Source organism: Antechinus flavipes, chromosome 3 (genome assembly GCF_016432865.1).
Source record: "Antechinus flavipes isolate AdamAnt ecotype Samford, QLD, Australia chromosome 3, AdamAnt_v2, whole genome shotgun sequence".
Lineage (NCBI taxonomy): Eukaryota > Metazoa > Chordata > Mammalia > Dasyuromorphia > Dasyuridae > Antechinus > Antechinus flavipes.
This window is the reverse complement of record NC_067400.1, coordinates 426,334,597-426,361,213: the sequence shown is the minus strand read 5'-3', so window position 1 is coordinate 426,361,213 and position 26,617 is coordinate 426,334,597. Positions and strand designations below refer to the sequence as shown.

The window sequence follows — 26,617 nt, the reverse complement described above, 5'->3', positions numbered from 1 at the left end:
TTTAATTACATCTTATTTTTCCTGTTTAAAAAAACAACAACTTGTTTATATTCCTTTGTTTGTGGCTTTCCCACTTAGATTGTGAGATCCTTGAGGTTGCAGACTATCTTTTTCCCCTTTTAGTAATTATACCATTTAGCAGAGTGCCTGGCACATAGCAGGTGTTTAATAAATGCTTATTGGTTGATAGGAATGCCCTTATAGTTTTGTTCTTGCAATTGCTTAATAAGATGAGTTTTTCGTTAAATGTGATTCTTCAAATTATGTACCAATTTGAGCACAGCCCAATTGCAATCTCTGCAGTAAAGTATGTATCTGCATTCACATGCGTGTATATATATATATATATATATATATATATATATATATATATATATATATATACACACACACACATACATATATATACACATATATGTACCCCCATATATATGTATATATATTTTTCTAATGGTAGCCATCTAGGATGGGAAAGGAGAAACAAAGAAAAAAAATAAAATTTACATGATCTCTTTATTATATATTTGAAGGGAATAGCAAGTTGTACGTAACCAAGAGGTTATAAATTTGAATGACTAAGATGGTGGTGGTTCTCTGAGTAGAAATGAAAAAGTTTGATAGGAATGTCTTTGTAGTTTCGCCCTAATCATTGCTAAATAAAGTGGTGACCAAACCACAACTTAAAGAGGAAAGCTAGTCTCATTTAGCTTGAGATGCAGATGGGTCATCAAAATAGAGATGTAGGCATTTTCATGATGGGGAATTAGAGTCAGCAGAGGGACTGAAGCTGTTTATCTTCACTTTGTACATTTGGGATTATCTGATTAAAGATGATATTGAATCCATTGGAAATGATGTGATTACCAAGAGAGAAAAGAGAGTGTGGATATAAAAGAGGATATAAGATAGATAGTTCCTGGGAGAAAACCCACAACTAGGGGCAGGAAATAGTGATCCAGCAAAAAAAAAAAAAAAGACTAAGAAAGTATAGGAAAGAAGACTGTTATGGAAGCAAAATAAGAACAATAATGAAAGCTAACATTTGCATGATGCTTTAAGGGGCACAAAGCACCATATGTATATTTTCTCTTGATTTAATTCTCAAAACAATACAATGAAGTATGTAGTATTATAATCCCCCTTTTTTAGGTCAAATAACTATGGTTAATCAAGATGAAGTGATTTGTGCAGAATCACATAGTTAATCTCTGAGGTGGGATTTTAAATCTGATCTTCCTAACCCCAAGGTAAACACTATGCATTACACCATTCAGGTTATTCCACACTTAAGTCAGCAGTGTCAATACTTATGGAGAGATCAAAAAAGATGAGGCCTGAGAAGACATTTTAAAATTTAGCACATAAAATTTTGATAATGCTGGAGGGGGCAGTTTAAGTGAAAATTGAGATAATTAGCTATATTGTTAGGGATTATAAATGAGTAGGTAGTAAGAGTGAAAGAAAAAAAAATGAGTGATTTGAGGTTTTATTATTTTTTTGGTTTAATTCTAAATAACATTAATAAAAATTAATTAACTAATTAATTAAATGATAATAATAAAAGATAAAGAGTGATCAGCAAGGAAACTTATTATGCATATCTTTAACTCTTTTCTTACTTATATAGTACTCAAGCTCACATACCACCATATAATATCCCTATACCACAATTTCTCCAGATAGTCTCAAATTGATTGAAAGCTCACTTTTATTTTTTGCTATTACAAAGTACTGCTGTTTTTTAATTTATATGCAACCCTTCCTTATACCTTTGTCTTCTTTGAGTACATACTCTCAGTAGTAGGTTCATTAGATAAAAGGATATGCATAGGTTATTGGCATTTCTGATATATTCCTCAATAAAGACACACTTTCTAAATATTGATTTCAGAAAATGCACACACAGAGATATAGATAGATACAGACATACCCCTCACTCAAAATGTACAATACCCACAATGTAACAGTTGGGGACATGTAGATTAATGTAGATATATATTATCTCATATATAAGATGTATCTACCAAACTAATTGGTTGCTGTGCTCCAATCATGTTCAGAAGAATAATTGATGTGGTAGCCTGTTTTGACAGAATAATTTCTCTAAGAACTCTAAAATTCTTCTAGAAGAATAATTGAAGAAAGTGTTTCCAAATATTGAGGAAAAATGGGCAAAATATAATATTTGCAGTTATCAGTAAACACTGTTTGCAATTAGACAAGGCAGTTAAGTGGCACTGGAAAACCTTAATTTAAATGTAGAGTCAGATACTGGCTATATGACCCATCATATAGTTCAAATCAGTTAATCGCTATTTGCTTCACTTTCCTCTTCTTTAAAATGGAGATAATTGATATCACCTATCTCTCAGGGTTATTATGAGAAAAGAATGAGATAATATTTGTAAAGTACTTTATAAACCAAGAAATATTCTAAAATGTTATATATTATTATTGTATAATAACAATAATAACATCATTAGTAATAAAAACCAGAAGATACTTTTGAAACCTCAATTATGGAGTCCATGAGTTCATTATAGGTATATTAACTCTGTGTTAAGCATAGATTCATAACTGGCCAAACTCTAAAGATATCCATAAATAAAACCAGTACTAATTGCTTACTACAAGAAAGTAATGATTACTTTGAGCTTTGTGCTATGGACTAGGGTTGACCTCAGTATGTTTCTTTTAAAAAAGATATTCCATTTAACTTATAATTTAAAATTTTTCTTTATAAAAGGAGTAATTTAAATTTCAGTTTTTTCCTTGTTTCTTTCTGGATAGGAAAGAATTTTTCTCTAGGTAGAAGAAGGGGATACAATACTTATTTTTATGCATTTGTTCAGATTTGGGAATACAGTCTCTGAAATGGCAAGTTATGGTTATTTCTAATTGACACAGTTAAATATAATTGAAATCAACTCTAATTGCCTTGCTTCAGCACTTCAAGGGTTCTTTATTCCATGAATCTGGGGACTCCAAGCATAATGCAAAATACTCTCATCTCCTTTTGCCCTTCTTCTGCCAGACACTTTATCCTTCCCTTTCCCCTTAGTAGTTCCAAGAAGAAATCAGCTTGAATAAAATATTTTCCTGCATACTTGGCCAAGCATAATAATTCTCTCTGGTAGCATTCTTCTAGAATTATCCTAGGAAGTTGAAGGGACCACACAGCAAATCTGGGTTGAGTGACAAAGATAAGGAGGCAGAGGAACAAGAGCATATACTAGCAGCATCCAATCCAATTTCTTCATTTTTCAGAAGAAACTGAGGCTTTTTTCCAGTGGTACACCCAGAACTAGAATTTTGCTCCCTTATTGCCTAGGCTGTGTTCTTTGTGCTAGCTGCAAACTAAATTACAACAGGTATTTTAAATAAGGTTCCATAGATTCCACTGATAATATAAAAAAGGAAATGGACTTGACATGTGATTGAGTTGGTATGGGAAATTCCCAGATGAGAAAATTCCCTTTACTGATGCAGGTCAGCAAGTTCTTTGCAATTCGAAGTCTTATGCAGTCTAAGTATTTTTTCTCATATTTTTATTTTATTTTCTTTTATCATATATATATATATATAATATATACACATACATATATATATATATATTTTATACATGTATATAATAATATATAGTATTTTAATAAAACCATTTTTCTTTGTAATTATATGCATTTTATTTTATACATTTGAAAACATTAAGACCATAGACTTTACCAAGATGTCAAATGGATTCACAACTCAAAAAAAAATTAAGAACTCCTACACTACAACATCAAACTATTAAATGACTTGTTCAAGATCATATAGACAATATGTAGTAGAACTAGGGATAATTTAGGTATTCTTAGTTTTGAAATTAGCTCTGCATCCATATATGCCTATATCATGAAATGAAGTCTTCTATGACTCACAGAACCTAGAAAGTGGTCAATTAATCATCCTCTGGAAGGTACTAGAATTTTCAGGAATATATCCAACTGATTATATGCTTGGTGTACTCTGTGTTGGCTGAACATTCATTATCATTATTTCATTCTTGTCAAGTGGCCCAGGCTGGCTTTATCAAGTTAGGCTCTTGAAATTTGAGAAGACTGTATAACCAGAATCAGCTCTTTAAAAGACTTTTTTCCACCTTTTCCCAGCTTGCTTCAATCTTTTTCTTTTCTCAGGAGAGAAAAATGTTTTTAGGGGAAAAAAGCTGAAGTGTTCCAGGAGGGGTAATAAATTGTGAATAGTTAGGAGTGGTCAAATTTCATGTCTTTAGCAATTTTTAGCTTGATAGAATATAATCCTTGCTTCACAGATGCCTCTGTCATGATGGATCCAAGGATATTTTATGGAACAGGATTATTCTTTAGACTAGAGTCCTCATTCAGAAATCTGGGAAAATCTTTCTGCTGAACTGTCTATTATGCTAGAACCAATTTAAGCATGTTGTATGTTGTGAATCTGAAGGAAGTTTTATCAAAAGAAAAGTAAATGATTAAAGACTGAAACAGCAAAAAAATAAACTTAAGTAACCTAACATTTCAACAATCCTCAAAATGACTCTTTAAAAAAAACAACTCTATTTTCAGTTCTGAATTCTGTATCCCCAACTTTTCTTTCAACATTAACTTAGGAGACAAGAAAAATAAAATCTATTGCATATATATATTCAAAAAAAAACTAATTCCCTCATTAGTTAGGTCAAAAAAGAAATAAGAAAAGAAATTTTCTTATATTTTCATATAATAAATATGAGGGACCACTTTGATTCTCTCAGTTTTCTGTGAGTCTCTTGAATTTGTGGTCCATTAGTCATTGTATTGATCAGAGTTTCTAAAGCTCTCAAAGTTGTTTATTACAATATTGCTCAATGATAACTCTTTCCCAAAATAACTCTCAGTCCCTGTTAACAATTCTTAATAGCTCTCATATGTGTCATTTCTCTGATAACTATCTATAGCTAGGTGTGGTTGATTCTTAGCTATCTAAGGCCTCAACTGTTCTCCTAAGGTGTCTTATACTAATAGATGAAAGTCTAGGTTCCTCTCTTAGTTTGACTATTATTTATAGATATTCTACTAGAAGACTGGAAATAAGATTCCCAGACTAAGCATTTCTTTCTTTTGGATTCATTTTGATTTTATTTTTAGTTCCAAATTCTCTACTTTCCACATTCATTGAGAAAGGAAGAAAAACCAAACATATTACAAGTATATATAGTGATGCAAAACAAATTTCCCTTTAGTCATGCCCTCTGCCTTCCCCCCCACCCCCAACCCTACCACAAAATAACAATAAAAAAAGGATTGAGAACATGTGTTTTGATCTGTACCCTGAGTCAATCAGCTCTTTTAAGTGGAAGTGGAAGACATGTTTTATGTGGTTAGTATCAGAGTTACAAAATCTTTCAAAATTGATTATCTTTAAATATAAATTTTATATATTGTACATATTTTATTTTCCCTTTTTTATGATTTCTTTTTTCCTTTTTTTTTATTATAATAACTTTTTATTGACAGAACCCATGCCAGGGTAATTTTTTACAACATTATCCCTTGCACTCACTTCTGTTCCGATTTTTCCCTTCCCTCCCTCCACCCCCTCCCCCAGATGGCAAGCAGTCCTATATATGTTAAATATGTTGCAGTATGTCCTAGATACAATATACGTGTGCAGAACTGAACAGTTCTCTTGTTGCACAGGGAGAATTGGATTCAGAAGGTAGAAATAACCCAGGAAGAAAAACAAAAATGCAAACAGTTTACATTCATTTTCCAAAGTTCTTTCTTTGCGTGTAGCTGCTTCTGTCCATCATTGATCAATTGAAACTGAGTTAGGTCTCTTTGTCAAAGAAATCCACTTCCATCAGAATACATCTTCATATAGTATCGTTGCTGAAGTATATATGCTCGTTTCACTTAGCATCAGTTTATGTAAATCTCTCCAAGCCTCTCTGTATTCATCCTGCTGGTCATTTCTTACAGAACAATAATATTCCATAACATTCATATACCACAATTTACCCAACCATTCTCCAATTGATGGGCATCTATTCATTTTCTAGTTTCTAGCTACTACAAACAGGGCTGCCACAAGCATTTTGGCACATACAGGTCCCTTTCCCTTCTTTAGTATTTCTTTGGGATATAAGCCCAGCAGTAACACTGCTGAATCAAAGGGTATGCACAATTTGATAACTTTTGGGGCATAATTCCGGATTGCTCTCCAGAATGGTTGGATTCGTTCACAACTCCACTAACAACGCATCAGTGTCCCAGTTTTCCCACATCCCCTCCAACATTCATCATCTTAGCCAATCTGACAGATTTGTAAAGATATCTCAGAGTTGTCTTAATTTGCATTTTTTTGATCAATAATGATTTGGAACACTTTCATATGAGTGGTAATAGTTTCAATTTTATCATCTGAAAATTGTCTATTCATATCCTTTGACCATTTATCAACTGGAGAATGGCTTGAGTTCTTATAAATTAGAGTCAATTCTCTATATATTTTGGAAATAAGGCCTTTATCAGAACCTTTAACTGTGAAGATGTTTTCCCAGTTTGTTGCTTCCCTTCTAATCTTGTTTGCATTAGTTTTGTTTGTACAAAGGCTTTTTAATTTGATGTAATCAAAATTTTCTATTTTGTGATCAGTAATGGTCTCTAGTTCATCTTTGGTCACAAATTTCTTCCTCCTCCACAAGTCTGAGAGATAAACTATCCTATGTTCCTCTAATTTATTTATAATCTCATTCTTTATGCCTAAATCATGGACCCATTTTGATCTTATCTTGGTATACAGTGTTAAGTGTGGGTCCATGCTAATTTCTGCCATACTAATTTCCAGTTATCCCAGCAGTTTTTGTCAAAGAATGAATTCTTATCCCAAAAGTTAGGGTCTTTGGGTTTGTCAAACACTAGATTGCTATAGGTGACTATTCTGTCTTGTGAACCTAACTTATTCCACTGATCAACTAATGTATTTCTTAGCCAATACCAAATGGTTTTGGTGACTGCTACTTTATGATATAGTTTTAGATCAGGTACAGGGAGGCCACCTTCATTTGATTTTTTTTTTTCATTAATTCCCTTGAGATTATCGACCTTTTATTGTTGCATATAAATTTTGTTGTTATTTTTTCTAGATCATTAAAATATTTTCTTGGAAGTCTGATTGGTATAGCACTAAATAAATAGATTAGTCTAGGTAGTATTGTCATCTTTATTATATTCACTCAGCCTATCCAAGAGCACTTAATGTTTTTCCAATTATTTAAGTCTGACTTTATTTGTGTGGAAAGTTTTTTTTGCAATTTTGCTCATATAATTCCTAACTTTCCTTTGGTACATACATTCCCATATATTTTATGCTGTTGACAGTTATTTTGAATGGAATTTCTCTTTGTATCTCTTGCTGTTGGATTTTGTTGGTGATGTATAAAACTGCTGAGGATTTATGGGGATTTATTTTGTATCCTGCAACTTTGCTAAAGTTGTGAATTATTTCTAATAGCTTTTTAGTAGAATCTCTGGGGTTCTCCAGGTATCATCATATCATCTGTAAAAAGTGATAATTTGGTTTCCTCATTGCCTACTCTAATTCCTTTAATCTCTTTCTTGACTCTTATTGCAGAGGCTAGTGTTTCTAATACAATATTGAATAATAATGGTAATAGTGGGCAATCTTGCTTCCCTTCAGATCTTAGTGGGAAAGGTTCCAGTTTTTTCCCATTGCATATGATGCTTACTGATGGTTTTAAATATATGCTCCTGACTATTTTAAGGAAAAGTCCATTTATTCCTATACTCTCAAGTGTTTTTATTAGGAATGGATATTGGATTTTATCAAATACTTTTTCTACATCTATTGAAATGATCATATGGTTTTTGTTAGTTTGATTATTGATATAGTCGATTATGCTAATAGTTTTCCCAGTATTGAACTAGCCCTGCATTCCTGGTATAAATCCTACTTGGTCATAGTGAATTATCCTGGGTATGATTTTCTGTAATCTTTTTGCTAATATTTTATTTAAAATTTTAGCATCACTATTCATTAGGGAGATTGGTCTATAATTTTCTTTCTCTGTTTTTAGCCTACATGGTTTAGGTATCAGTACCATGTCTGTGTCATAAAAGGAGTTTGGTAGGACTCCTTCAATCCCTATTTTTTCAAATAGTTTATATAGCATTGGAGTTAATTGTTCTTTAAATGTTTGGTAGAATTCACATGTAAATCCATCTGATCCTGGGGATTTTTTTTTTAGAGAGTTGGTTAATAGCTTTTTGTATTTTTTTTTCTGAGATGGGACTGTTTAGGATATTTACTTCTTCCTCTGTTAATCTGGGCAAGCTATATTTTTAAAGGTATTCTTCCATTTCATTTAAGTTGTCAAATTTATTGGCATAAAGTTGGGAAAATTAATTCCTAAATATTACTCTAATTTCCTCTTCGTTAGTGGCGAGTTCTCCCTTTTAATTTTTAAGACTAACAATTTGATTTTCCTCTTTCCTTTTTAAAATCAGATTTACTAAGGGTTTGTCTATTTTGTTGGTTTTTTCATAGAACCAACTCTTAGTTTTATTAATTCAATAGTTTTTTTTTTTACTTTCAATTTTATTGATCTCTACTTTTATTTTTAGAATTTCAAGTTTAGTGTTTGATTGGGGTTTTTAAATTTGTTCCTTTTCTAGCATTTTTAGTTGCAAGCCTAATTCATTGACCTTCTCTTTCTCTATTTTATGCAAGTAGGCCTCTAGAGATATGAAATTTCCCCTTATTACCGCTTTGGCTGCATCCCATACATTTTGGTATGATGTCTCATTATTATCATTTTCTTGGGTGAAGTTATTAATTATGTCTATGATTTGCTGTTTCACCCAATCATTCTTTAGTAAGAGATTATTTAGTTTCCAATTATTTTTTGGTCTACTTTCCCCTGGCTTTTTGTTGAATGCAATTTTCATTGCATCGTGGTCTGAAAAGGATGCATTTACTATTTCTGCCTTACTGCATTTGAGTTTGAGTTTTTATGTCCTAATATATGGTCAATTTTTGTATAGGTCCATGAACTGCTGAAAAGAAAGTGTACTCCTCTCTGTTTCCATTTAGTTTTCTTCAGAGATCTATCATATCTAACTTTTCTAGTATTCTATTTATCTCTTTGACTTCTTTCTTATTTATTTTGTGGTTTGATTTATCTAATTCTGAGAGTGCAAGACTGAGATCTCCCACTGTTATAGTTTTGCTGTCTATTTCTCTTTTAAGAATTTAGATGCTACACCACTTGGTGCATATATGTTTAATATTGATATTGCTTCATTATATATGCTACCCTTTAGCAAGATATAGTGCCCTTCCTTATCTTTTTTAATTAGATCAATTTTTGCTTTTGCTTGATCTGAGATCAGGATGGCTACCCCTGCTTTTTTGACTTCACCTGAAGCATAGTAGATTTTGCTCCAACCTTTTACCTTTACTTTGCATGTATCTCCTTAATTTAGGTATGTTTCCTGTAAACAACATATTGTAGGATTCTGGCTTTTAATTCATTCTGCTAACCGCTTTCTCCTTATGGGGGAGTTTACCCCATTCACATTTATGGTTGAAATGACCAATTCTATATTACTTGCCATCTTGTTAACCCCTGTTTATGCTTTTCTCCCTTCTTTCCCCCTTATCCCCCTCCCGAATATTAAACTTGTGAGCACCACTTGCTTCTCACAGCCCTCCCTTTTTAGTATCCTTCCCCCAACCTTAGAGTTCCTCCCCCTATCTTACTCCTTTCTATCACAGTTTCTGTATTCCCTTTCACTTAGCTTATTCCTTCACCTTTCACTTTTCCCTTCTCACTTTTCAATGAAATGGGAGAAGTTTCACCACAAATTGAATATGTCTAAAATTTTTCTCTTAAAGCCAATTCTGATGGCAGTAAGATACCCACTATATTCATCCCCCTCCATTCTTTCTCTCAGATATAATAGGTTTCCTTTGCCTCTTCCTGAGATGTAGTACCCCCACTTTACCCTTTTTCTGGTACAATGTCCTTTCCACATCTAGTTTCTAGAACAAGGTATACATGTATTCTTTATACATCTTTATAGCAGAAATATAGTTCCCAAGATTTATTTTTACCTTTTTAGGTTTCTCTTGAGTTCTATATTTCTAGATCAAACTTTTTGTTAAGTTCTGGTTTTTTCATCAAAAATAGGGGAAATTTGCTTATTTCATTGAATGTCCATCTTCTTCCCTGGAAATAGATGCTCATTCTGGCTGGGTAAGTTATTTTTGGTTGCATACCGAGTTCCTTAGTCTTTCGGAATACCATATTCCAGGCCCTTCGATCTTTTAATGTGGATGCTGCTAGATCCTGGGTGATCCTTATTGTGGCTCCTCTAAATTTGAATTGGGTTTTTCTAGCTGCTTGCCACTATATTTCTTGGTGTTTTGATTTTAGGATCCTTTTCAGTAGGTGATCGATGAATTCTTTCAATGTCTATTTTACCCTCTGTTTCTATGACTTCTGGGCAGTTCTCTTTGATAATTTTCTGGAAAATAGTGTCCAGGCTCTTTTTTTCATCATACTTTTCTGGGAGTCCAATAATTCTCAGACTGTCTCTCCTGGATCTATTTTCCAGGTCTATTGTTTTCCCAAGAAGGTATTTCACATTCTTTTCCATTATTTGATTTTTTTTTGGTTTTGCTTGACTGATTCTTCTTGTCTCCTCGAGTCATTCAATTCCATTTGTTCGATTCTGATTTTCAATGAAGTATTTTCTTCACTCATTTTTAAAATATCTTTTTCTAGTTGTCCAATTGAGTTCTTTTGTTCTATGGAATTTTTTTCCATTTTGCCAATTTTGTTTTTTAGAGAGCTATTTTCTGTTTCCAGTTCACTAATCCTATTTTTCAAGGATTTGCTTTCTTTATCCACTCTGTCTTTAAATGAGTGGGATGACTTCTCCAGACTCTCTCACCAAGCCTCCCTCTCCTTTTCCCACTTTTCTTCTAGCTCTCTTATGAGAGCCTTTTTAATTTCTTCTATGAGATTCATCTGTGTTGAGGAACAGATGATCTCCTCCTTTGGGGATTCACCTGGACACAGTCTGTTTTTAATCTCCTCAGGGTTTAGAGTCTGCTTTCTATCCATATAGAAGCTGTCAACGGTTAAGGTCCTTTTCAATTTTTTGCTCATTTTGTCAGAGAAGAATCAAAGACAAACTAGCAAAGAAAAATAGAAAAAAAAACCCTAAATGGAGTCTGCTTTTCTTGGGGGAGGGGTTGGGTGGTGTTACCGAGCTTCCTCTACAGACTGCGGGGGCAGCAGTGAGGCACTACCAGGACTGTGTTGTGCCTGTGCTCTGAGACTCTGAGAGTGTGCTGAGACACTGTTGGGGAAGGGTGGCCATGTCCCGAGAGACTCCAGTTGTTCTGGGTTGTATTCGTCACCCCGGTGTTTTTAGCTTCTCTGCTGGACTACTGACTTGCTGCCAGGGCAAAGTATCCAATCCTGTAGCAAAGCTCTCCCTGCAGAGACGGCTGAGATCACACCGCACCCCTCTCTGGTCTGCTCAGCTGTGAACTGCCTGCTGGGCTCTACCTGCCACTGCCTGCCCTCAGCCTGAGCCCAATCTAAAACCATCCCCCGCCCTTGAGCAAAACAGACCTTTCCTGGCGAATTTCAAGGATGTCTTCTCTTGGTAATTATTTGTTTATTTTTTTTTTCAATCAAGCATTAATTCAAAGGCTTGTAATGAAATAGATTCTGAGAGAAAACGTGGAGCTTACACAGCTATGTGCCTCCTCTCCGCCATCTTGGCCGGAAGTCCCCATGATTTCTTTAGGATACATATCCAAGACTGCGGAGTCAAAGGTTATGCACAATCTTATAGCATGGTTCCAAATTACTCTCCCCAGTGGCTGGATCATTTCACAACTCCACTAACAATGCATTAGTATCCTAGTTTTCTCACATCCAATCCAACATTTATAATTATCTTTTGCTGTCATCTTAGCCAATCTTAAAGATGTGAAGTGGTATCAAAAACCACTGTTTTTTTCTAGTTTTTTTGCTTCCCTTCTAATCTTGGATATTTTGATTTTGTTTGTGCAAAAGACTTTTTATTATAATATAATCAAAGTTTTCCATTTTCCATTTAATAATGTTCTCTAGTTCTTCTTTGGCCATAAATTCCTCTCTTCCTCTTCCCAAATTTCAATTCTTTGTCATCACAGAAAGAGCTGCCATAAGTATATTTTGCATGTATGGGCTCTTTTTCTCATTCTTTGCTATTGTTGGTGTGTAGAAAAGAATTTTTCTGTTGAGGTTTATGCTCTCTGTTTATAGAGCAATATTACTGTACTTACAGAGATGCAAGGAATCATGTTCTGTTTCCTTAAACTATGTTAAACCTCCTTTTGTATGTTTTTGATGCTCTTTCTATACTGAGCTACAGTAGAACCCAGCAATGAATATATTTCTAGATAAGTATAACAGAAATATCATCTCAGTTCTGGAATCTTTCTACCTTTTGACATTAGAACTGTTTAATCTTTGCCCAAGGGTTAACAGAGCAGCCCACTTTATTTGCCCAATTTACAGTCTTTCTATATAGGCAAGAATGGTCAGAGCCCTAAGATTGAATGCAAAATTTTTATTATGCTATCTACATAATATCAAATTCAACAAACATTGCACCTAGTAACCTAAAGTCCTAAAACATTGTGTCAACAACAGCTTTCAACATATTCAAACCCACATCTCCTAAAGGATCCTTGCCTGAAATCTTCCTTAATGAGGCTGGGAAAATGAGTAAGAATTCACAATCTTGAATAAAGCTAAGTAAGGATACATTAATAAATTCCCAGAGACTGATCAATTTTGCTCCAAATGTTGTGCAATGTTTCCTAAAATGATTCTGAAACTAGAATTTGTTAACTATATAATACAAAAAGAATTATAGCATACTCTATATTTTATTGTTTACTAGCAGTCTAAACCTTAAACTATCTAATGCTTAAAAGCCTAACTCTTGTTACTTCATAAAACAATTTTACTGTTTTAATCTATTTCTGATTGCAATAGAGAAAATAATTAACATTTGCAAAATGATTCATCTACTTGAAACATACTGACCGAAATCCAGTGATCTCAAGACTTTATGGCTACAGAAGAGAATGATCAAATTGACCCATTCTTTTCTGAAGATTTGAGAATGCAAAGTCCAAGAGGAGGGAAAAAATGATGTCTGGAGTAGAAGAAATCTATGTAATCCATAGGTAAAAAGCTGTTGCATTTACTCCAAATACAAAAAGTCAAGCTACTTTAAGCCCAGGATTGGTATTCTGTAAAATGATCAGTAGAATTTTGTCAGTCTCACAATAAGCATTTATTAAGCATCTACTATTTCCAGGTACTATGCCTAATAAGCACTGAGAATACAAAAAAAAAAAGGGTGGGGAATATAGTGTATATCAAATTCCAGGCAGTAGGATAAGGGCTTTCCTTCCCTTCCCCACCTATAAACATTATCTCTTTTGATTCTCAAAACAATCCTGAAAGTGAATGACTATTTTTATTCTCATTTTGTAATTTGGAAACTAAAAAAAAGACAATAACAACATAGGTTATGTGATTGACTAGGGTCACATAGATAGCATTTGAGGCCAGATTTGAACCCAGCTTTCCCTCACTTCCAGCTTTGTGCTCTATCCAAACATCATCAGCTGCCAGGTACAAAGACGGGAGATTGGAATCTTATGAGACAGGGGAACTATATAAACAACTATGCATAAGAAATATACAAGATAAATTGGAGATTATTATCTGAGGGAAGATACTAGCATTAAAATGGATGAGGGAAAGCTTATTGTAAAATAAACCTGGACTTAAAGGAAGTCAGGGAGGCCAGATGACAGACAAAAAGAAGGAGAGAATTCATAGCATGGGAGACAAGCAATGAAAATTTCTGAAGTTGTGAGATAAGTGTGCCTTACACTAGGGAAAGTAAATAAAGCAATATCTTAAGGTACTAAAGTATGTAAATTGGAGGATAGAAGAAGGGCATAAAAAGACTAGTGAGGTAGAAGAGGGTAAGATTATGAAGAGACAAATATAAGAATTTATTTTTGATACACAAAGTATCAAAGAGTAACTGGAGTTTACTAAGCAGCAGCGTGACATGGTTAGATTTGTGCTTTGGAAAGAGCAGTTTTACTGCTGAGTGGAAGACAGAATAGAATGGGGAGAGAGGTTTAAGCAAAGGACTGACCAAAAGGCATTGAAATAGTACAGGTGTAGGAAAACATACACAACAACAACAAGATCATCTATGATTTGTTTAGTGATCCAAGACAATTCCAATAAACTTTGAATGGGAAACTCCATTGGCATCCAGAGAATGAAGCATGGAGACTGAATGCGAATCAATGTACACTACTTTCATCTTTTTTCCTTCTGTTTTTTTTTTTTTTTTCTTGTGGTTTTCCTCTTTTGTTCTGACTTTTTAGCTCAGTCAGTAGAGCAATCAGATTTTTAATCTGAGGGTCCAGGATTCATTCAAGTCCCTGTCTGTGTGAACCACCACTCCATTCTCCCAACATGACTCATATGGAAATATTAAAAAAAAAGAATGTACATGTATAATTGGAAATAAATAAATAAATAATGCCTCATACCTATGAAATGACAATACCTCAGGCCTGGATCATAGTATTGTCAGAGGAGAAAAAGATACAAGACATGCTATGGAGGACAACCAAGACTGAATAGTGTCATGGAACCCTGAAGAAAAGAGAATATCAAAGAGAAAATGGTGATCAACAGCATCAAAGGGCTGCAGAGAGATCGAGAAAGATGAATATTGAGAAATGCCTATTATATTTGGCAATTAAGAGACCAGTGGTTATTTTGAGAGAGCAATTTTACTTGAATGATGAGATTAGAAGCTAGATTGTAGAGAGTTAAAGAAGAAAGTGGGAGGAAGAAGAATGGAGGCATTGACTGTAAATGACCTCAAGGGAAATTCTACTAAAAAGATCAAACATATGAGATGACAGCTAGAAGGGATAGATGGATAAAATGAAAGTTTTTATTTTTATTTATTTACTTTTTGCAATAGAGTACCTATGCACATGTGCATTGACTATTTTAATGCAATAATATGTAAAACTTTGAGAAAAGTTTGCCTATGGAAGATTTATATAATCATTTGGCAAAAATAACTTCTAAATATTATATCAAATAATTAAATATTTGCTTATTTATCTTGAAAAATCAGAGCAATAAGATTCTCAAAATTATCTAATGCTTAAAAGTCTAACTGTTGTTACTTCTAAAACAATTTTAATGTTTCAATCTTTTCTTGATTGCAATAGAGAAAAAATTAATATTTGCAAAATGACAAATCTACTTGAAACATACTGACTTTTACTAAACTGAAGAAATTATTCAAGCGTAAAAGATTTTATACTTTTGACCAAATTATCATTTTGACCTTCTTAAGACTGTCTTTAACCCAAAGCAATATTATGAAGTTAATTGCTCTCCTTAGATTGAAGTACAAAATATTTCTCTTGTTCTTCTATTGTCATCAGGAATTTGACATCATCTGATACTGTACTGGAAAATAATCACATCAGAGGAAATTAAGGATTATCCCAGTCTTGTCTCTTTTTTATAAAGGAGATGTCTTGTGGCTATCAACACTGAAAACCCTTATTACAATCCCTCTATGAACTATTCAGTGTTACAAAACATTAAAGCTGGAAGGGACTTTAAAGATTATCTAGTTAATCTTCTCATGTCAAAATTGACTACGATGAGTTCCTGAAACATTGTGACTTATTCAAGTTCACACAGTACTTAGAGAAAGTTGAAATTTAAGTCCATTGGGTTCTCAAAGGTTCCGTCTACTATCCTGGGACAAGAAGTAAATATTAAGTCTTAGCACTTTTAGAGGTAATTTAATTTAACTTTTTGTATTGCCTGTTCCTGATTCTCTAAGAATTCTCAAAAATTGAAAAAGATGGTCATAAAAATGATTAGAAATATCAAAATCAAGTTGTAGTTCCAAGTTTCAGTTAGATCTTTAACTCACCCTGGGCAATCAATCAACCTCTTTGAACCTCAGTTTTCTAATCTACAAAATGGGAATAATAATTTGTAAACTCTCTTCTTCATTGGTTTACTCTGAGAATTAAGTGAGGTCATGTGGAAATAGTATTTTGTAATTGAACTGATTGGATCTTCCTATGAAGGATTTTAGGAGGATTCATACAAGACATCTCTCAATTTCTGCCACCATTGGAAGGAGTATCCATCTTGATGAGATCACATATTTATCAAAGAGTTGAAATATTATTTTTCCCCTGAAAATATAAATGGTACTTCCAAATCTCACATAGACTAAGCAATGGACAGGAAAGAAGCTGTTATTTACTAGAAACTAAAAACCGAAACTTTCTAATTTCTCTCATGTCCATTTCCAGATACACTGAAATAGAAATTTTCTTTCCCATGGCTCCTATCTACATCTTAGTTGTCAAGTCCCATCATTTCTGCTTTAATAGCATCTTTTATATATGTCCCCCTCTCTCCTGTGACAATACCATCACCCTTTCTGAAGCTCTCTTCATCTCAATTTCTGGACTTCTACAATAGTGTGTTTATTATTCTTTCTGTCTCAAGTTTCTCCCTGATCCAGTCCATTCTTCACTCAGCTATAAAAATGATCTTCCTAAAGTACAAGTCTGGCTATGTCACTAAACTCCCTTAATTTAATTTATCTTGTGCCTACCAATTAATTCTAAGACCATATGTGAAATCCTTTATGTTTTAAAATACTTTCTAATCTAGCTTATTTCTATCTTTCCAGTCTTTTTATGCACAATCCTCTCCAATGAATCTGTGATTCAGTGGTACTAGTTGTCTTTTTGTTCCTAGAATAAGATACTTCATATCCCATTCCTGAAAATTTTTATTGGCTTTCCCCAACTCCTGTAATACTATTTCTTCTCCTCTCTACTTTCACCCTAACCTGATTTTCTTTAAATCTCACCTAAAGTCTCACATATTGCAAGAAGCACTTTCTGATCCTGCTTAGTACATTCCTATAAGACTATCCTCCCTAATTTATTATGTATATATTTTGTTTATTTTTAGTTGCTTTCATGTTGTCTTCCTCATATTACTCCTCATCTTTCACTTTATTATAAACTGAGATCATTGCCCATATGCACTGATGTCTAAGAAATGTCTATTGATAAACTAACTTAATATGTGCATACACACATACACAAACATTGCTTTTATTACATACTCAGTGTTTAGCACAGTGCCTGGCATAGAGTATGTGCTTAGTAAATGCTAGTTGATTGATTGATATATTATGACTGGAATCCTATTAAGATTATAGAAACAAGAGAAACAAACCTAGAAATTTTAGGATTTGTAGATATAAGGGAGGGCAAAGAGTCATGTGAGGTGAACCTATCAATAAAGGAAGAAATAAGATGGGGTATTTTAAGAGATATGATTGACTTGATATAAATGGTATTAATAATTCTAACTACCTTCTAAAGATCTGCTCTAATGTCTCATGGAGATGACTATGAGTTTGTGAGCACTATACTAATAAAATCACATATCTTTTAGTTATATTATATTAGAATAACTGAAATCTTTATAATTTTTAATTTTTTTAAAAATAAAACTCTTTACATACAAAATTTCCTTCTCCCTTTCACTCATAACAACTCTCTTGTCAAGTCTTTATAATAAATAGTAACACATATTTTACAGATAGGGAAATTGAAACTGGGACACATTATGTAATTAACTTAAATCACTGAACTAGTACTCATATTCTATTCTTTCTAACTCTAAATCAAATATCCTTTTGACTATCCCTCATTGTTAAATAGCTCAGTGATCTTACCACACTATCAAACTGATTTTAAGAATTTTAGAAGAAAGGAAAGACATGATAATGTTTTAGAATATCCAGGGGAAAGCTTTTTTTGCTTGGAACTTCGGGAAAATATTATTTCATTTATTCAGTGGATATATGTGAGTATTTTTTTTATCAGTGTATTATATAATTTACCTAATCCTTATTATCCTATATAATTCTTTTCAATGTCCTTCCATAAATCTTTGATAGAGGAAATTTTCAGAAAAGTTTCCTTTGTAACTCTTAACCTAGGGCAATATTGAGGCTAATCATTTGTTAATTCTTGATCTTGCTGCACCATTAGTCAAACTCTTTGTCTACTTATGACTCCTTGATGATGCTTTTTACATTAGTTTTCATGTGTGACTTATTTCTTATTAATTTATTGATTCATTTGTTCAACATTTATTAAGGGTCAGCTATACTCTGGGTACTGAATTTGTCATCAAGAATATATAAATATGTATTCTTCTGGCTACTTACATCTACCTAATATTTTTTCACTGTATTTTGAGCATCTTGCAATTTGATTCTTCTTTGATCATGATATTATGTGATTTGTAGCACATACTAGAAAAATCTTAGTGTTGGGAACAAGAACTATATCAACAATTGCTTGGAATCATTAAAAATATTGTGCCACTTCCTAGTGTAATTAAGATTACTCCTCATCTTTCACTTTATTATAAACTGAGATCATTGCCCATATGCACTGATATCTAAGAAATGTCTATTGATAAACTAACTTAATGGGCATTCCATCCAACTAAATGTCATAAATTGAACAATATATTTTTCATCCATTTGGCTTTTCCCATATAGATTGATGAGTCTTACTGAGATGGCAAAATGATATATCAGGACTTCATGCAATTGATACAGTGTCATCCACAATAAATGAATATTGAAGTAAATCCATCACTACCTACTTTAGCATGCTCTAGAACTAAGCCTGAAGATGGAGAAAAAAAACCCCCAAAGAGAGACCTATTCCCTAATACATTTTCCTAGAAATTGAATACAAAATTTAAAAATCCTTTGCACCTCAGAACATTACAATTCTTAACTGTTAAAACATCTCTATAGACTTCTCACAATGGAATTAATTTTGTTTATGAGTATGTGATTGGGAATTGTAAAATCACCAGCCTAAGCTTTAGTTAATTTCTACACATAGAATTAAATAAACTTAAAAGTGTGTCTTCAGGACAAGTTATTACTCCTTGGAATTCTTAAAATAGTACTTGAGGATGGTCTAAAAACCTCTAAAGAAATAGCTGTTCAAAGAAGGTAAAGGTTATAAAATTTAATAGCTACCATTCACTTGTTCCTATAAACGAATGAAGGAAACTTATTAGAAGTCAATGGGGATGTTTTAACCAATAAAATATAGTCAGGAAGAACATTGACATTTCAACTACTATGTCAAGGGGGAAAAAAATAAAAGCCCTTTAAGGATAATTCTAAAAGTGTTTCAGTGTATTCATCTTATGGAGATGAAAGATATAAAGAATTAGGTTTCATAAAACTGTAGATTAAAAAAAAACTTTTAAATGTAGACATGTAAAGCAAAGCATTAGGTTGTATGTGTCTTAATGCTAGACTTCAAAAGATCTGATCAGTGTAAATGTTTTTTCCTTGGTGTAAATCTTAGCTCCTTCATGCCTTAGTAGATAACATTTATGAGTTACTATTGACAAAAAGAATCCATAGATGGGTGGCTAACCTGATGGAGAGTGTCTTCATTTTCAAGTAGGCAGGCACATTTTCTTACTAAGCCCAATTCATGTTTGAAACTTTAATGACTTGATAGGTCTTTCTGAAGTTTGCATTTCACTGTCCTAGCCCTTAAGAACTATGAGTTGCTATCATATATCTTACTTGAACTATGTTTTTGCAGCCCGATAATAGCACTCACCTTGATGAGCTTGAATAATTCTGATGGAAAAAAAATGGAATGCCTGAAAGCAAGTGGCAAAGCTGTGTGATATAGGAAGCATACATAGGAATCAAGCATAGATTTTAAGTGGTTGGGCTCTTAGAAGATATTGAATCCAACCCTCTCATTTTAAAAGCTTATAAACCAAAATTCTGAGAAGTTGAATGACTCATCTGGGATCACACAACTAGGCATCTGATATACAATTTGAACATATATCTTTTTAACCATGGGTCTTTCTAACTTTGGTTCTAGCACTCTCTACCTTGGGCTGGATGGAGAGACTATATCCTGATTCACTGTGTATTCTTAAGCACTTTTCATGAGCAATGCTGCATCATAAACAAACCAATAAAACATACTCATTTCAATAATTTTGATTTCTTTGTCAGCATTGCTTTGTGATGAAGTCATTTTTGTTCTCTGACTCATGCTTACTGTTCTCAAGAGTAAAATAGAATACCCTTGGGTCTGCTCTATCCGAACAATGTATGTGGTCTTTAAAATGGGCTCACTCTGAAGACTCCAATTCAAGAACACAACTTAAAAAGTAATCTTTTTCAAGAAGGCTTGCTAGTTCTAAATAAGATATAAGAACTCTTGGCACCCAGGCTGAGACTACTGCATTCAGGGATATATTTATTACATAGTGAACTTGGCACTGATCATTCTTTGGGACAAACGAAGCAGTGAAATTAACACACCAGAGGAATTATATATAAATCACCCTCCTCTTCGTTAAGTTTCCTTGGTTCAACAGAACTATCCATTTTTATATGATAATTAAGGAACTTGTGAAATATTTTTGCCAATTTATTGCTTTAATTTAAAAAAGTATGCTGTTTACAATTATATAGAAGCTTTCATAAATTTCTCATTTGATTCTCACAAAAATCTTATTAAATAAGTTGTAAAAATATTTTATTCAAATTTAAATTTCTGATAAATAACTGGGTAGCTTGCTTCAACCAATTCTGGTACTGATTTTTTTTCTACTTATGTCTGATTAATAAATGAACACTTTACTTTAGGTAGGGAAATTTTTCTTTATTTCTTTACTTATGACTTGCCATTTGGTTTAGAAATCTTTGGACATTTGACTGAAATAATCAACTAGATACTCATACACATATCATATCTGACCTAGTAGCTCTGCTTTTCAGTGTCTTTTAAAACACTAGCCAATTTCTGATTCAAAGAAAATTCTGAATATGGAATTAAGACATACTACTGTCATATTCCATTTGCATTTTCTGTTAATCACATTATTTCTCAAATCTAGTTCTAACATTTTCCTCTAAGGATACAAAATTACTTTCAAGAAAAACATTGTTCTCATTCATTGTATAAAATCCAAGATCACTTCTGCTCACTTGTGTCCTCCCCTAACACACATAACCTATCCTATATGGAAAGTTCTTTGGATTGATATCCCCTCAAAAGCATAGCTCATACTTGAAAAGCAACCTTTCAATGGGTATGCTTTTATTACTTGAACAATGAGCAGATTTAGCAAAGGATTAGCCCAGCAAATTTAACCAGTTTGCTGCCTGACAACTCTAGGAGAAATGCTAAGAGCTTAATATAAGTCTGTACAAGCAAAATAACTGTTTTTTTTGTATTTATGTATTGTATATATATATAATATATATATATATATACATATATATATATATATATATATATGTAGTATTTAACTTTTACTTTAACATATTTAACATGTATTGGTCAACCTGCCATCTAGGGGAAGGGGTGGGGGAAGAAGGGAAATAGTTGGAACAAAAGGATTTGCAACTGTCAATGCTGAAAAATTATCTATGCATATATCTTGTAAATAAAAAGCTATAATAAAAAATATAAGTCTGTACAAAACATTCTTCTACCTGAGTAAGGCCTCTAATACTGTCAGTCATAAGAACTTGTGGAGAATTGTGACAAAATTTGGTTGCTCAGAGAAGCTCATCAGTATTATATGTCAATTTCATGACAATATTCTTACATGGGTTCTGGACAATAAATGATCTTCTCTTGCTTTCCCAGTCACCATAGAGTGATATAAGGCTGTGTATTTGCTCCCATGTTTTTTAGCAATGATATTTTCAGCAATATTGTTAAAGAGGTTGAAAACATTAAGGTCAGTGCTCATACTGATGGTAAATTATTTAACATGAAAAGTCTACAAGCCAAGATTGTAGGGGAGGGAGAGTTGAGTGTAACTTTTTTTGTTCAGAGATGATTGTATACTCAATGCAGTCTCTGAGCCTGGGATACAACAGAATGTGAATCAATTATCTGCCACTCATGCTAATTTTGGCTTGACAGATAATACCAAGAAACAGAGGTTATCCTCCAGCTAGTAGGTTCTGCATCATCCCATAGATGGAACTATTAGTTACAGTAAATGGAAAGATTTTGAATTCTATGGATATGTTCAGTAACTTAGGCAGTATACTTTCTAGGGATGTACATAGAGACAATGAGGTGGATGCATGCATTGGCAAAGCTAGCTCAGTATTTGAGAAGGTCTGATGGAAAGTCTAGGAGGGAAGAGGTATTAGACTGACTACCAAGCTGAAGGGTATACAGAGCTGTTGTGCTGACTTTATTCTTGTACACTTATGAAACCTGGACAACATGCCAGGAAAGTGAGTCATTTCTCAAAGTCTTTCTGAAGAACTTTGGAATTGTGTGTGACATGGGAGACATAGATTCAGGACTGCCCAGTGTAGTGTACCTGCATACAGTGGCTCAGAAACATGAGATGGATTGTTTCCCACCAGAATCTTTTAAGTTTATATTTGTCTGATCAATCAGTCAAATGTACAGTAACTTGACCTTAATGTAGTGATATTATTTTGGTCCTCTTCAAGAATAAAGGACAATAACAAATCAATGTAGAATAAACATAAGCATAAAAAATAGAAAAAAATTTAAAGAGAGGACATAGAGGAAATAATAGTTTTAAAATGTGCTAATTGGTTGCTGGTACATTTTTTTTTTAAAGATGTGCATCACCTATGAGGGGTTGGTGGGGGTGGGTTGGGAGAAATCAAATGTGGAAGAATCATGCTGTCTATCTCCAAAGAAGTATGAGATATTGAGCATTCAGAACAACTGCACTAGACTTAGGCAAAGGACAGAGAACAGCAAAAACAAGCAGTGGCAACAAAATCCACTGTAATGCTAATTCTGCTGTTCCCCTCAGCTCTTAGATTTTTTGCATACACATCAGTGGATTGACTTTTATACTCCCTATATTATGTGAACCCTCTTTAGAAGATCTCTTATTTAGATAAGTATAATACCTTTAATAATAATAATAATAAATTTTATTTATGTCACTTCTTCCTTTCAAAAAGTCAGCCCTTCTTAAAACTTGACTTTTAAAACAGACTTTTTAAAAAAGAGGAATAGAAAAATTCACAAACTAGTCAACATATAGGACAATGTGTGCAATATTCTATACTTGTGCAATAAGATTCCATTTAAAAAACAATATTTCTATATTATTCAAGTTATATATAATTAGAACACACAATTTCTAATAAATCTTTTATTAAATATCTATTCTTGTGGTGGTTGTGTTAAAAATATTTTCTAACTCCCATTTGATTTAATTCCACTATTTAATATAATATTCTCAAACTAAGCTTCAGCATTGAACAATCACATAAAATAATGAATATTTTAACATAATAATTAAAATTATAGAAACATAGTGGGGAGATGAACAAAGGAGAGTTGTGGGAATTACATGTATTAACAGGTTGGTTACTGGAATAATTAAGCTAAGGGTTGCCGTAGTTAGAAAGACCTGCTCTAATTTTCTCTGTTGCAAATATGAATATAATAATTTTTAGATTAAAGTATTTGTATTTACTTAAAATTAATCATTTAAATAATTTAACAATAGTAATAAATTATTTTTAAACTAACAACTTTGCTTCTAACTTAAATCCCTTCTCCTTGACCTTAAAGATTGCACTCATTGGTATGCCTTGACACATGAAATGTTCAATGTTAGATGTGTAGTGCTTTGGGTTTTAAGTCACCATGACTATTATATTCCCATGATAGAATGCAAACATATCTGGGAAGTTTTATATCTTAATTTCTTATTGACATTTTAGCAGCAATGTTATGGAAGGTTTTCTTTCTATGAATGAATAATAGCTGAAAATAGAGCCTGTAGGAATGAGGGACTTAATTTGTGAGAAGAAAGAGTAGTACAAATAGATCACAAATATGTGGATCAGATTTATTCTTTTAATTTTGAGGTCCAAGGAGCCAATGGTTTTTCTCCATCATCTCCAGCCCCATTTTGAAGCTCTTTTAAGAGGCAATTCTGGGGGTGATTTTTCAGTCCAGCCTAGCTACCCTATGGCAAGGTGGGAAATAGAAAAAAAAAAGAAAACAGAACAAGAATCCTTCAAAAATTTCAATGGGAGTTTTGGACGGAATGGTCGGCAAAGTGCCTAGGTGCTGGAGAATAGAAAAAGCAAATTGTACTAACTTAGTAGGAGTTAAGGCAGAATGAAAAAATAAATCAAGGAGCAAGTGTTCTTTTGGCCATTTGCAAAGATTTAGGACTCAGGTATAAAATGAGACACTTTAACACATGTGTGTGTGTATGTGTGTGTGTGTGTGTGTATGTGTGTGTGTGTGTGTGTGTGTGTATGAAGCAGCAAGAGCCCTATCATCTGAAATGTCAAAATAGTTTTTTCATAGGCCATCTGCTCAAATCCTTGGTGAAAAGCTAATAAGCAGAGCCAGCTAGGGGACAGCTGAACAACTGGGAGCAGTAAAGTGGTCAAGGCTAGAAAATTTGGGCCAAGTGCAGAGCAATAAAACCCTATGGGGAACAAAACCTGGAAAGATGAAAAGTCACTAGGGTAATTACATTGGCAATGGCAGCTGAAGGTGGGGAGTAGGGGCAATGGCATGGGGGTTGAACATTGACCATTTTGCTGTACTTCCCAAGGATTTTTCTCATTCAAGAGGATATTTTAAATTATGGAGGTTTTAACTGGGATTAGAGTAGCCCATTCAACTTTATTTAAATTGTGTTCTTCACTGTATAAATAGAATTGGTATATTTTGAAACTGTGAATTTGAATACTCATAAGGGAAGCTGCTTGCTATTATTGGGGGAGTACACAAAGTCTACTATAAATCTAATAAAAGGGATGTAAGGAAAATAAGCCCAAACTCTTTATGTTGGGAGTAGGGTGGTAGGGCTCATCTTTTAACTTCTCTGATCTTTGTTTTTCTCATTTATCAAATGGAGATAATAACACCTGTAGCAATTATTTTCTAAAGTTGTTGTAAGATTCATATAAAATAATGTAATGAACAAATAAGACATTTAATAAGTTTTCACTTTGTGCAAATTACTGTTCTAAGTACTGGGGTTACAAAGAGAAAAATAAGATGATCTCTGTTTATAAAGGAGCCTATATTCTAATGGCAGAATTCCATATATTTATGGAAGGGTTGAGCTTTTGCTGTTAACTAGCAAATGGAATTACATGGAGAGACTCCATAGTCCTTGGGATTTATCAGCAAGGCAAAGAGGCATGCAGATTCTTCCCCCCCCCCACTAGACAATTGGGGCTAAGCAACTTTCCCAGGATCACACAGCTAGTAAGTATTCCATGTCTGAGTCTGGATTTGAACTCAAGTCCTCCTGATTCCAGACTCAGTGCTCTATTGACTGTGCCATTTAGCTGCCTCAAAATGCCAATTCTTTAATGTCACTCCCACCAAAAAAAAATATTTGTTTCTGATATTGAACCATCTGATAGTGCAAAGGACTCCAGTAGCCAGAATTTTTTGGGATCTTAGCTGTGGGCTATGGACCTGCAGTAATAGTTTCCAGGCTATAGTTCCACAAAAGTTGTTTTCCAGATTGAACACTGAGGGCACTGGGCTAGAAACATTGCTATTCTTAAAGATGTTGGGTCCAGGACCCTTGACAGTCTCCATCAGGGTCTAAGATAAGATGGTGATCAAGGTGGTGGTGGTGGTTTGACTTGCCTGGAACATTCTGCCTCCTGTTTCTTCCTCAAAGGGCCTTTGTGTTTCAGCTAGGAAGGATGCCTCCACTGCTTTGAATATATATATATATATATGTTAGCTATTGAAACAATGAAACAATTTTTAAGGAAACAATAATAAAAGTAACTCATTTGTAGAGTATATAATAGAAAAATACAAAAATTATCTCTACTGACACTATTTCATTACAAAAGAACTCTGTAAAATAGGATGTATAATTATCATTCCAATTTCTAAAAGAGATCCCAGGATCAAGCTAGAAAGTATTTTTTAACTAAAACAGGAAACCAAGTTACTTGATTCCAAATCCAGTGTTCTTCCCACAAATGATTCTTCCTTAATTCCCCCCTCCCATTATCAAGAATTTATTTTTCCCTTATGGGAGAAAAAAGGTAAGAAAAGAAAATTAAATTATTATAAGAGGATATCTAAATAAACTGAATTTCTACGTTGATCATGTCCAAAAATGTGTTTCTTATTGTGCATTTTTATCCATCCATTTTTTGTTACCAGGTGGGCAATGTTCGTTAGTCCACTGGAATCAATCCACAGCTGCTTATTTTATTGACCAAAATTTTAAAGCTGAAGAATGCTTCAGGACAGTTTTTAAAGGAAGATGCTTTGTACAAGATATTGATAATTTGTATCTACCTCTTTCAGAATAGTT

The 26,617-nt window shown here is 33.3% G+C and overlaps 1 long non-coding RNA gene across 1 annotated transcript in view; it reads left to right on the top strand.

Annotated features, from left to right (window-relative positions):
• The window catches only part of LOC127554591 (uncharacterized), a 157,774-nt gene that overhangs the window by 19,422 nt on the left and 111,735 nt on the right, over positions 1–26,617 (top strand). The window lies entirely within an intron of this gene.